At 41.1% G+C, this 12220-nt stretch overlaps 1 protein-coding gene across 2 annotated transcripts in view; it reads left to right on the top strand.

Moving 5' to 3' along the window:
* The window catches only part of mlxip (MLX interacting protein), a 41247-nt gene that overhangs the window by 1302 nt on the left and 27725 nt on the right, over positions 1–12220 (top strand). The gene's annotated exons all lie outside the window — the stretch shown is intronic.

Consider the following 12220-nt stretch of genomic DNA (forward strand, 5'->3'; position numbering starts at 1 on the left):
ATATCCGACCATATAACGTTAAGTAGGCCTGGTCAGTGGCCACATGCGATTCTACTGCATCGTGCAGATAATGTTAAGTTTGTTCAGAGTTGTTGATCATTATGATAACTTGAGTTCGGCGCTCCCTGAGAAGTTGTGTGAAAGAAACGCTGTATTGTCTCGCGTGGCTGTCACGGGGTTCTCATTGAATACGCAGCGTCAGAAAATAACGTTAGAGCCTGTTTAATTTTGCTCAGACATCAGTGTTTTTTTATGTGCTCCCTCCTGTACAATACTCACGGCCTCTGTGCTTCATGCACATGCCCCAAATCACAATATTAGCCACCATGTACTTTTCTACTCAGGATATCTAGCAGGTGACATTTTATAAAACAGAAACGTCGATTTATCGTGACAGGCGGTGCTCTTTTTCAAGCCAAGTCACTTCAGAGTTCTGCATTAGGAGAAGAGCACCCGGTTCATCCTATTAATTCCGGCTTTATCGAGCTGTAAATAAAGGACACTTAGGAATAAGGAATGGACGCAACCATGTGTTGCTTCGTTTAAAAGGGACTCATTGATTGCAGAATACCAGGTTGCGCGGGGGAAATCAGAGATTCAGGTTGACTTGAGACAAGTGAGGTGCTTAAACACTAGCAACTAACCCACTGCCTCTACGTGATCAGAGCTGGCACTAGAACCACCCCGGGGATGGGTGGAATTGACCATGCAGAAACGGGAAGGGACTGTGTCGATCATGATATAAGGTTATCGATGTTGATTTCAAAATGGCTGTTGGAAAGTTGTTTTTTCGAAGAAAGGGTCTTATCGATGCCAGACTCTTACGTGCATGTTTAACTTTCGCAGGAGTCAATTCATGATGCTTAGAGAAGTGATACGAGTGATAAAGGTTAGATAATGCTTTGGCAAGCCACGTATGAGCTGGAAGTAAACCAGAGCACAACTGAGCTCGCAGAATTAAATTGCCAATTGTTGTCCAAAGATTCATACGGAGCCCGCGATTTATTTAGACCATAGGTTAGTTTTGCGTTCCCTTGCAATAAAGTTTGTGTTCCCTCAGTAGCCTATGGTGCGTGCAGTAAATGGAAGCTTTTGATAGTACATATGCCACTAACCAGGGATGTAGTGGAGGCTAAACACAAGTAAACGTAGTTTATCCACCTCTGGAATTTCAGAAATAGAGTTTATCCACCTCTCAAAAGAATTCATTCACCAATGGCAACTTACATTAAAAAATCACTGTATTATCCACATTCACAATATGTACACAATAGGCACCATTCATACCACTGGTATTGTTATAAACATTGGACAATAACCTCCACCATCATCAAACATGTTCTGAATGCCTTTTAAAAAAAACTCCGATACCGCATGGTGCAGTCCACTAACTAACTAACGTCTATAGAAATGTTTATGGAATAAAACTAGACAGGTACTGTTGATTGGTATTGCTGTTTACTGTTAAACTGCCATGATGTGAGCACCAGCCAGCGGAGGCCATGTACAGCCTGATGCTCCCGGACAATGCTGTGCACCTGTCCTAATTCTGAAGCAGAAGCCACCACTACAAAATGAAAAGGAAACAGTGCCGAAGAAAGTTAATGTTTTTGCAATAAACTAGTCTACATCAAACTGGATGGGCCCTAATAACCTCTGGCTCTCGCATCAGTTACTGACAGTAGAATGCATCGTGAATAACACATAGGAAAAACACTGTCCATTCGGACACAACAGTTCTAGGAACCTAGTTCTACTAACCCCTAGAACTAATCAGTTCCTAGGGCTTTTTTTCTGTTTGCATTCACACACACTAGGAACTCTGAGATGACTTCACACATTAGTAGCCCAATGATTACATGGCCATAAAGTAATGGAATGGACAGCATTGCCTTTTAGTTACTAGCTACTTAAGTTAATTGACAAACAAGAAGGTGATTTTTCCCATGGTATCAGAAAGCATTGTTAATAACATTTCTTCTCATTTGTCAAGAAGGCATTTGTTGCATGACAGTAGGCAGTCTGCAGCCTACCCATGCAAACATACTTTGTTGTATTTACCACTCTGTTAACTCCTTTCCTGTCAGGGGGAAGCATCTGGCGTTACCTCAGTCCAGCTCTGTAGATGTCGAACAACATGTCGATGTTCTGTTGATTTTCCATTTCGCGTCAATGCTGACTGAGTCTTAGTGCTGCGTTTGAGACCTCTTGGAACATGTGGCAACTAGGCCAATATTTAGTCAAGAAAAGTTGAAGGCACCAAAGGCTGTCTGCAGAGTATGTGTATAAACTACAAAAGTGGTAGAACTTGACCACACATGCAGATCTCTGGCATAAGAGGAGTTTGGACAGTTGGGCTTGTTGGAAGTTGTCCAGTAGCTACTTCCACTCCTATTATATCTTTGACTTTTTTTCTGTGACTTTTTGACCAGTGTTTCCCCTACAATGTATTCATCAGCGGCGCAGTGCCGCTGCTGGAAATCAAGCGCCACTGCAAAAAAAAGTTGCCTAATTAAAAAACATAAAAAATAGACGCAAGTGAACTTCAGGAACAGCTGCCGTTCGTTCAGGTTTCATGTCAACAAATAATAGTAGGCTAACGTTGAAGGCGCAGTCAGGATTCCACAGGAGATCACGCTTGTTTGTGTTTATGTTTAAGTTTATTAGCAGACGCATTTTTGTGCAAGAAAACGTAGCCTACATTATGTTAACCATGGAACCAAATTAAACACGCCAGCGAGATAGCTGCCCCTGCCTTCAGTAGCCTATTCCCAGATAAATTCCACGCATTGTTTCGTTTTTGTTTGTGATACAGGCAATGATTTCAAGCCGTGTTGCTAATACCTAGGCTGTGAAACTAAGGTCTAGCTAGCCTACTGGTGGGTTTAATTGAATTTGAGTAATAGGATACGCAACCATTTACATCTGAGATAGATCTGAGATTATAGATATGATACAAGACACTTATCTGCTATAATCCAAGATAGATTTTCTTCGAGTTTTTGAGCATTTATTTTACCAAATGACATGGGAAACATAATTAATTTCATCCACATATGCACCATGCACAACAACGCTAAGTTAGCTTAAAACCTTGAGAATCAAGCAAGCCGTCACGGCATTAAAGTGACAGACACTCAATTCGACTTGCACAGCACCAATAATGACATGAAAGAGAAGTCTATATACCGTATTTTCCGGACTATAAGTCGCACTTTTTTTCATAGTTTGGCTGGTCCTGCGACTTATAGTCAGGTGCGACATATATGAAAAAAATTATATAAGTGAACATGTTTTTAAATGTTAATTTATATTAACTGACATGAACCCTACATGAAACATTACTGTCTACAGCCTTGAGAGAGCGCTCTCAAATGCACAAGACCTGTGCACTTTTAGTCAGTGCTTGCGCTATGCCTGAAACACACGTGCATACTTAAATCCTTGCCGGGCCTCAGATTCGGACAAATAAAAGCCAGTATAATTTTGTTTCAATTTAACTCATAAAAGAGCTCTTCTTAATAATTTATATTGTTGGTTGGTTTAATATTGTTGCCAATGAAAAGTCATCGTCCTACACCGTCTCCAACACGTTGCTCTCAAGCTACCAGTCGCATGCAGCCCCTGTCTGAGCTAGAGGCTGAAGCAAGAACCTACATTTAAACACAATTGTTGCTGCCAGGCATCAGCCTATGAATTTTATAAAAAAGTAAATCATGCATAATTTAAAAAATAACTAAATTTAGGCTATCTTAGACCTCTTTGGCTATATGGAATAAGGTTTTCCTTGCAGCACAGCACACATTCCATGAATGAATGACAGCGGATGCCTTATCTCGCAATAAGCGGATGGAAATCCCGACACTCTTTCATACATGAAACTTAATAGTGAACCATTGCCATTGATAGCCTACCGGTATGCCGCTCCAAACGAAAAGTATAGGCCTATGTCTCACAGTAAAACGCAAGAAATAAAGGCCTATAGCTGACTCGAATAAGCCATGGTCCAAATAAAGGTGCTGTGCTTTGCCCAGCCATAATTTGAGGATTTAGGCTACGATAGTCTGTCCCCTAAACATTCCTCACCCGTTATCTAGACATGCATGAAAACATTTGAAAACAAAACTCACTGCCATGTAATATTTGATCGCTGTTTTGCTACTAATTATCTTTCACGTGAATACGCACAGAAAGTGAAAGTAGGCCTTATATGCGCTCCGTGTCTGTAGCTGTCTGTTCACGTCTGCAATCGATTATAACGTCCCTCAAATGGAGAACACATCCATGTTCTCTCGCGTTATATTATAGGCTTTCATGCTTCTGTGTTTGCAAAATACCTGACGGTTCCTGATCGCTAAACGTTTGTTTTCCTTTCTTGTCGATAGCGGTTGATGTAGAAGCACCTATGGCAATAATTTGACTTTAGCGGTGACAAATCCTGCTGAGAGAGAGAGAGCAAAGAGAGAGAGGCACCCCCAAAGTGTCTCTGCATGGGGTTCAATTGAAGTCAGAGTTGGTCCGTCCAGCCAATATTCCCGAAGTCTATATACCGTATTTTCCGGACTATAAGTCGCACTTTTTTTCATAGTTTGGCTGGTCCTGCGACTTATAGATAGGTGCGACTTATATATGAAAAAAATTATATAAGTGAACATGTTTTTAAATGTTAATTTATATTAACTGACATGAACCCTGCATGAAACATTACTGTCTACAGCCTTGAGAGAGCGCTCTCAAATGCACAAGACCTGTGCTTGCGCTATGCCTGAAACACACGTGCATACTTAAATCCTTGCCGGGCCTCAGATTTGGACAAATAAAAGCCAGTATAATTTTGTTTCAATTTAACTCATAAAAGAGCTCTTCTTAATAATTTATATTGTTGGTTGGTTTAATATTGTTGGCAATGAAAAGTCATCGTCCTACACCATGAGTCTCCAACACGTTGCTCTCAAGCTACCAGTCGCATGCAGCCCCTGTCTGAGCTAGAGGCTGAAGCAAGAACCTACATTTAAACACAATTGTTGCTGCCAGGCATCAGCCTATGAATTTTATAAAAAAGTAAATCATGCATAATTTAAAAAATAACTAAATTTAGGCTATCTTAGACCTCTTTGGCTATATGGAATAAGGTTTTCCTTGCAGCACAGCACACATTCCATGAATGAATGACAGCGGATGTCTTATCTCGCAATAAGCGGATGGAAATCCCGACACTCTTTCATACATGAAACTTAATAGTGAACCATTGCCATTGATAGCCTACCGGTATGCCGCTCCAAACGAAAAGTATAGGCCTATGTCTCACAGTAAAACGCAAGAAATAAAGGCCTATAGCTGACTCGAATAAGCCATGGTCCAAATAAAGGTGCTGTGCTTTGCCCAGCCATAATTTGAGGATTTAGGCTACGATAGTCTGTCCCCTAAACATTCCTCACCCGTTATCTAGACATGCATGAAAACATTTGAAAACAAAACTCACTGCCATGTAATATTTGATCGCTGTTTTGCTACTAATTATCTTTCACGCTAAACGTTTGTTTTCCTTTCTTGTCGATAGCGGTTGATGTAGAAGCACCTATGGCAATAATTTGACTTTAGCGGTGACAAATCCTGCTGAGAGAGAGAGAGCAAAGAGAGAGAGGCACCCCCAAAGTGGTCCTGCGCGCGCGTGTGTGTGTCTCTGCATGGGGTTCAATTGAAGTCAGAGTTGGTCCGTCCAGCCAATATTCCCGCATTCAGGCCGCTCATTAGATTAACGTCAGACAGCGCTGTAAAATGTGTGAGAATTTCTCGCATTATGATGGCTAGAGTTGCGGGACTTTTATTAGTATGCTCAATACTTTATGCGCAATACCCGCAATCCCGCGCTGAAATTTAGACCCTGGTTTTAAATGCGCATCTTTTTTTCTCTCGCTCTCTCGGTGAGCATTTGTTCTGCTGCCAGCTTGTTCCAATATATCGTCCAAAATGTTTGATTGCATTACATTTTGGACATCAGCATTTTTGTTCAGTGAATCTTTTGTAAATTGCTTTACAATAGCGTCGGGCCCTTGTCAGCAGCCTTCGGCTTGCCTCTTGCCACTATTCACTCCTTCGTCTTCAACATTCCCTGTAGAATTCTCAATATTTTTGGCCTCAATGTGTCCAGTTACATAGTCTGTCTGTTCTTAGTCTTGGATTTTGTGAAATAAATTTCTAAATATCACCTGCTTGCTGCAGCTTCGGTCTGCACGTCCTTTTAAAACCGCATCTTTTTCTCTCTCAAGAATTTAATCTGCTGCCGGCTTGTCTCTCCACATCATCCAAAATGCTTGATTGCATTGCATTCTCCAAATTTTTAGCTAAATTTGCATGTACCACATCAGCATTTTTGTTCAGTGAATATTTTGTAAATTGCTTTACAATTAACGTCGGGCCTATAGGCCTATTGCCTGGCTTGCTTCAGTCTCGTCTAAAACTGCATCTTTTTCTCTCTCGTGAGCATTTAATCTGATGCCAGCTTGTGACTCCACATCGCCCAAAAAATGCTTGATTGCATTGTATTCTCCACATTTTAGATACATTTTGGTGTACCACATGGCATTTTCTTTCAGTGAATCTTTTGCTTTGCAATTACCTTCCTGCCCTCTTGGCTGCCTTCGTCTTCATTAACATTAATCTTTTTGGCCTCAATAATCCAGTTACATAGTCTCTGTTTTTGGTTTTGGATTTTGTGAAATACATTTCTAAATAAATGCGACTTATAGTCCGGTGCGACTTATATATGGTTTTTTCCTGTTCATGACACATTTTTTGACTGATGTGACTTCTACTCAGGAGTGACTTATAGTCCGGAAAATACGGTAGTTTATACAGTGCTGTGCAAAACTTAAGACACCCATGCTGAAATTAACTAAAGGGAGGAATAAAAAATACTTTGCCTTTTGTCTTAATGCCTTAATTAAAAAAAAAATAGGACATCAATTCTTTTTTAATGTATCATGTATCGTAAATAAACAAATGTTATTATATAAATAAATGTCTTAACTTATGCACAGCACTGTATATTCTAAATAGTTTGTAGAGTGGCCTACAGTGTACCGTTGTACAGTGGCTAATTACTAATAATGTAAATGAAAAAGGTGAAAGAAAAACATGAATAATCCTGTTCAAGTACTGCAATAATCATGCTTTGTAAATGCTTGTGTTGATGGTTATGTCATAATTTGTAACTCAATCTGTCCATTTCTTTCTCAAAATCCACCAGAAGTCCTCAAGAAGTTTTTTGGGGGGGGGGGGGGGCTTCCTACGATCAACAGCTCCGCTGCTGGAAAAATTTCTAGGGGAAACACTGTTGACCCTTAGCAAGAACCACATATCTTATGTGTATACTGTGTACTTTGTGTACACTGTTAATCTAGAGCCACACCGTTTTGCTCTATTGTTTAAAATATACATGCAGCTGAGGTAACAACAATTTTTACTTGACTTGCCACAACATGTCTATTTGCAGATATACACACACAATCATACAAACACCTGATGTCATAAGGATTCCTTGAGTTATGGTTGAGTCTATTTGACCTTATGACGGTTGTAGACCAATCTGTGAATGTTGCTCTACTTAAGTTAGGCTTGATGTCGTTGGTCAGAGGGGAGTGCAACACCCACAGAGGATCACATCTCGGGGCGTCCAGAGAATGTGGGGCTGCCTTCTCATTCCAGAACGATCTAAATATAACCATATGCACTCACCCAAATACACTAATCCCCCTCCCACACACACACACAAGCAGATACAGCGTGGAGCCTGGGTGGCACCACTGGCCAACCCGCTGTCCGATTTGATTTGGGGAGGTGTTTTAATATGGGGAGGTGTGTGTGTTGGTGGGGTAGCGTAGACCATTCAAGCCCTTATTATTTGATCTGTGTTGTATTGTGACTATAGTAAAGAGGAACGCAAAATCAGAATGTGTTTTCTGCTGGCTCAGCACACAATTTTTCTTGTGACCTGACACTAGGACAGCAGTTCTCATCCTGCTTGAACTCTAGAACTGCAAGCTTTTGGTTGGTGGTGAGGTTGAGGAAATGTCACTGCAAAGGTTATAAGTCAGGATCCCCTGAACTGTTCTGTAGTCTACATTATGTTCTACTGGGCAATAATAGCTTTTTTTTTCTCTGTACGAGAATGGACATTGCAAAGTAAATCAGTCTTAAAGCACTCTAATTTCCTTTCATGTGAAAGAAAGGTCAGGCCTCTGCGTTGTCTGCTTTTTGTCTCTGAAAGATGTTATCCAGAGAATAACAAAACATAAACAATGCACAAACAAACAGTTCCTCTCTTAAAGGCACTCATACACTCTCCAAGTCATATCAACTGTACTTAAGATAGCTTTTTGTCTTATCTGAGGTTTATTAACCCGAGTAATCTTTCCTACACCTTCGTAAAAGGAGCTCTTAAACCTAAGCATGTTGGCAGGAGAGGGATCCTAGAGAGGCTCTTGATAAATGGAGCTCTCACATGGTAGTCCTCTACTCCTGTCGCTAGCTAAACCCTTCTGCCATTCACCACCTATCAGGCATTGTCAGCCCTACGCTTTACCCATGCCCATGCCACTCTTGGCCGTGGCTGGATGCCAGGCATGAGCTGCTGAGCTGACACAAATGGACAGCTCCGTGCCCTGAAAGGAAGAGGTTTGCAGTGTTAGCTGTAGGAAGGATTATGTCACCAATCAAGTCACAGGAGGTTGACACTGATATACCTGAAGAAATCTCTAGGACTAGGATTAGGTTATGTGCAACGGCGGAGCCTCAGGGGGAGGGTGAAGTGTAGAGAATAGAAAGAGATTTTTTTTCTGAGGAGTGTCTGTCAGTGTGTGGACTGTCGTATGTTTGTGTAGGCTGCTGTTGCATCGTCATGGAATTGCTAGTTTAGTTTTACTCCTCACAGGAATGCAGCCCTGCCTTCACACAATAGGGAGAGATAGAGAGACTGAGTTGTGTCTTGAAAATATATATATATTTTCAGTTTATTTAAAAGGTGTGATGAATGATTCCAAGGTCTTTCTCTGTATAAGATGGAGCTGGCAGACAAACCCAATTTTGTTTGTGTGTGTGCGTCACCCGTGCATTTGGGATGTTGGATGCTAAATTGGGACACGCAGAACAAGAACCTTGCACAACAATGTCCGGCATGCCCTGACCCAGTGCACCATGGGGATTTCTTTGGGTGTTTGGTAGCAGCCAGTAAAGACTGCGAATGGGTATGTCAGCAGCAGATGTGTGTACAACAACACATCTACACGTGGGTTAGTCAAGAGGCCATAGGTCACATCACAGTGAGAGCTCAAACAGTGAGAGGAAGGACTTTAGGGCCATTGGCTGTCTTTTATGTGTAAGTCAAAGTTTTAGTTAAAGTTTCTCTGTGTGTGTTGGCTTGTTTACCTGTGTTTGTTTACCTGTGTTTTGTGTTCTGTGTTCTGCACCACTTGGACCAGTAAAATAAGCAAAGAATCCCCGTTTCAAGGCTGTCATGTATATACGTCGGTAGTTAAATATGAGAGGGGTCAGAGATGGGAATAGACCTGAAAAGTAAATGTCAGAAATGTGAGAGGTCTGATAACAAATCAATATAATGGAGAGGGAGGCGGGTAAACAGGAGGAAGAGAGAGTTTAGCTTTGTCTCTGTTTTTGATGCGTTTCTAGAACAAAGGTAGATAGGTGGTAGCCAAGGACATGAGGTTTGACTGCTGTGCTAGGGCCCTCTGCTTGTCTTCCAAAAATGTGTGTTGTTGCTGTTGTTGTTGTCATTGTTGTGGTGGTTGTGGTTATTATCCATCCTTGTATCGTTTGGTTATGGAATAATCCTGGAACTGACAGGGTCTTGTTATAACACTGTTCAGGTGGAATTCAATGTCCGTTTACAAAACATATGCTAGGATTTTTCAGCTTTTTCATCTGTAGATTTGGGCTCAAATGGTGTGTGAGTAAACCCCATTGGTGTAATGAGATTTCACTGAATGTGTGGTTGTTAAGCACACAAAGCCACCCCCCTCATTAACAGCCAATTACACTCCAATCAGTGGTTATTAAGCAATTAGTTAATCCTCTGTAAAACCCTGTTGAGAGTGTGAGCCTATTCAAAGGAGTCATTCTGAGTGTGTTTGTGTGTGTTTGGTGTCTGACCGAGGGAAGCTTAGCGATTAGCCTCATGTTTGCCACAGCACAGGCTCTAGGCTAGGGGTGTAACGGTACTAGGGCTGGGCGATATGGCTTAAAACTGTATCACGATATAAGTATTTCATATCGGTCGATATCGATAATTATTGATTTTTAAAAAAATCTATTTCAGATAATACATATCGCTATCGTTTTATCGCCCAGCCCTAAACGGTACATGTATTCGTATTGAACCAAAACGGTATGGGCGTCATGTTTCGGTGCATGAATTTACACGGAGAATACACGGTATAAAAATACATAAAACTTGCAATCGGATTAATTAATGTAATTGCGGAATTACTGTTAAATATGAGAGTTACGAGAGTTCTTTAGTGACACCTAACACTAATTTGTAGTCTTGCCTTAGCTATGAAGCTCTGATATTTTTTTGTCAGGTTGTTGGTTGAGTCAGTCAGTCAGAGATAGCAGCACTAAGCGAGTGGTGGCGACCCACACGATTTAGAGGACCCGCTAGCCTCTTTAAGATCGCAAGTTTGAGAACTTCAGTTACGGTAGTAGGTAGGGGTGTAACGGTACACAGAAGTCACGGTTCGGTTCATACCTCGGTTCGGACATCACGGTTCGGTACGAGTTCGGTACAATGGTGGGAAAAGCAAAACAAAAATGCAGAAAGCATTTTTTTTTTGTACATGTCTCAGGCTGTACCACCTAGTGTCATACAGTCTCTTCCCTGAGCTATCTGCAACAGCCTGAAGTGTGTAAGATGTAGGCTAAACAGTACAATAAGTACCCAGACTCCATCTGTAACTTGTAAACAAAATAAGACAATCAGCTATAAAACTGAAAATAGGCCTACAGCATCTCTTATTTCTGAAAGTGCAAATTACATAGAAAAATGGTTTTTAAAAATCCACTTAAGCAAGACCTTCAACATCTGTGTTTAGTTGTAGGCTATATGGAAGGGTCTACAATTTGCCTCAATATTTTTTTATTGTGTGTAAAGTAATAATCTAGCCTACTAACTGTGAAAATATCACACTATTTTGCCTTTAAAAAAAAACGAAATTGCTCCTTTCATTTCATAAACAGACAACTAGAAGTCACGTGACTTTGCCCTTTGACGTTAACTCACCGTAGCATGGTTTGTTTATTAGCCTGGTTAGCGTTGTCACTTTATTTTACTGTGTCTATGCACTTAACACTACCAGCTCCTCATGTGAGAAGTTACAAGTTACCCCAACATAAAGGTAATTACCACGTGATTTACATTTCTGTCATTACGAAATCATTTAATTTAAGCCATAGGTTTTGGCCCTATTTGTATGTGTATCCAAAGGCTGCTGAAGCGCAGGGTAAGTTGTTTTTTTCCCTCGTTTCAGTGATTGGTAGCCTACATCATCTGGGTGTATGGCTTCGAATATGTGTAGCATTTTTTCCACTCACATACCCAACAACTGCTGAACAACGCCGACACACAGTTTCATCTTATCCACCACTCTTTCGCCTGTTAACGTTACTGTAACTGAAGTTCTCAAACTTGCAATATTAAAGAGACCAGCGGATCCTCTAACAAACTCTTGTGGGTCTAACCTTAGTGCTGCTAATGACTGACGGACTCAACCGACGACCTGACAAAAAAAAAACATAGGCGCCAATCAGAGCTTCAGAGCTAAGTACAGATTAGCGTTAGGTGTCGCTAAAGAACTCCCGTAACTCTCGCTACTTAACAGTAATTGCGCATGACATTAATTAATCCGCACACGAGTTTTATGTATTTTTATACCGTGTATTCTCCGTGTAAATTCATGCACCGAACCGTGACGCCCGTACCGTTTCGGTTCAATACGAATACATGAACCGTTACACCCCTAGTAGTAGGCTACAGGCGAGAGAGTGGTGGATAAGACGAAACTGTGTGTCGGCGTTGTTCAGCAGTTGTTGGGTATGTGAGTGGAAATATACCGAACATGCTAGGCCTACACATATTCGACGCCATCACCCAGATGATGTAGGCTACCAATCACTGAATCGAGAAAAAAAAAACTTCCCCTGCGCT

This window comes from Alosa pseudoharengus, unplaced genomic scaffold, assembly GCF_046254945.1.
Source record: "Alosa pseudoharengus isolate Yale_2024_CS ecotype anadromous, Long Island Sound unplaced genomic scaffold, YU_APseudo_1.1 YU_APseudo_1.1_scf_6, whole genome shotgun sequence".
Lineage (NCBI taxonomy): Eukaryota > Metazoa > Chordata > Actinopteri > Clupeiformes > Clupeidae > Alosa > Alosa pseudoharengus.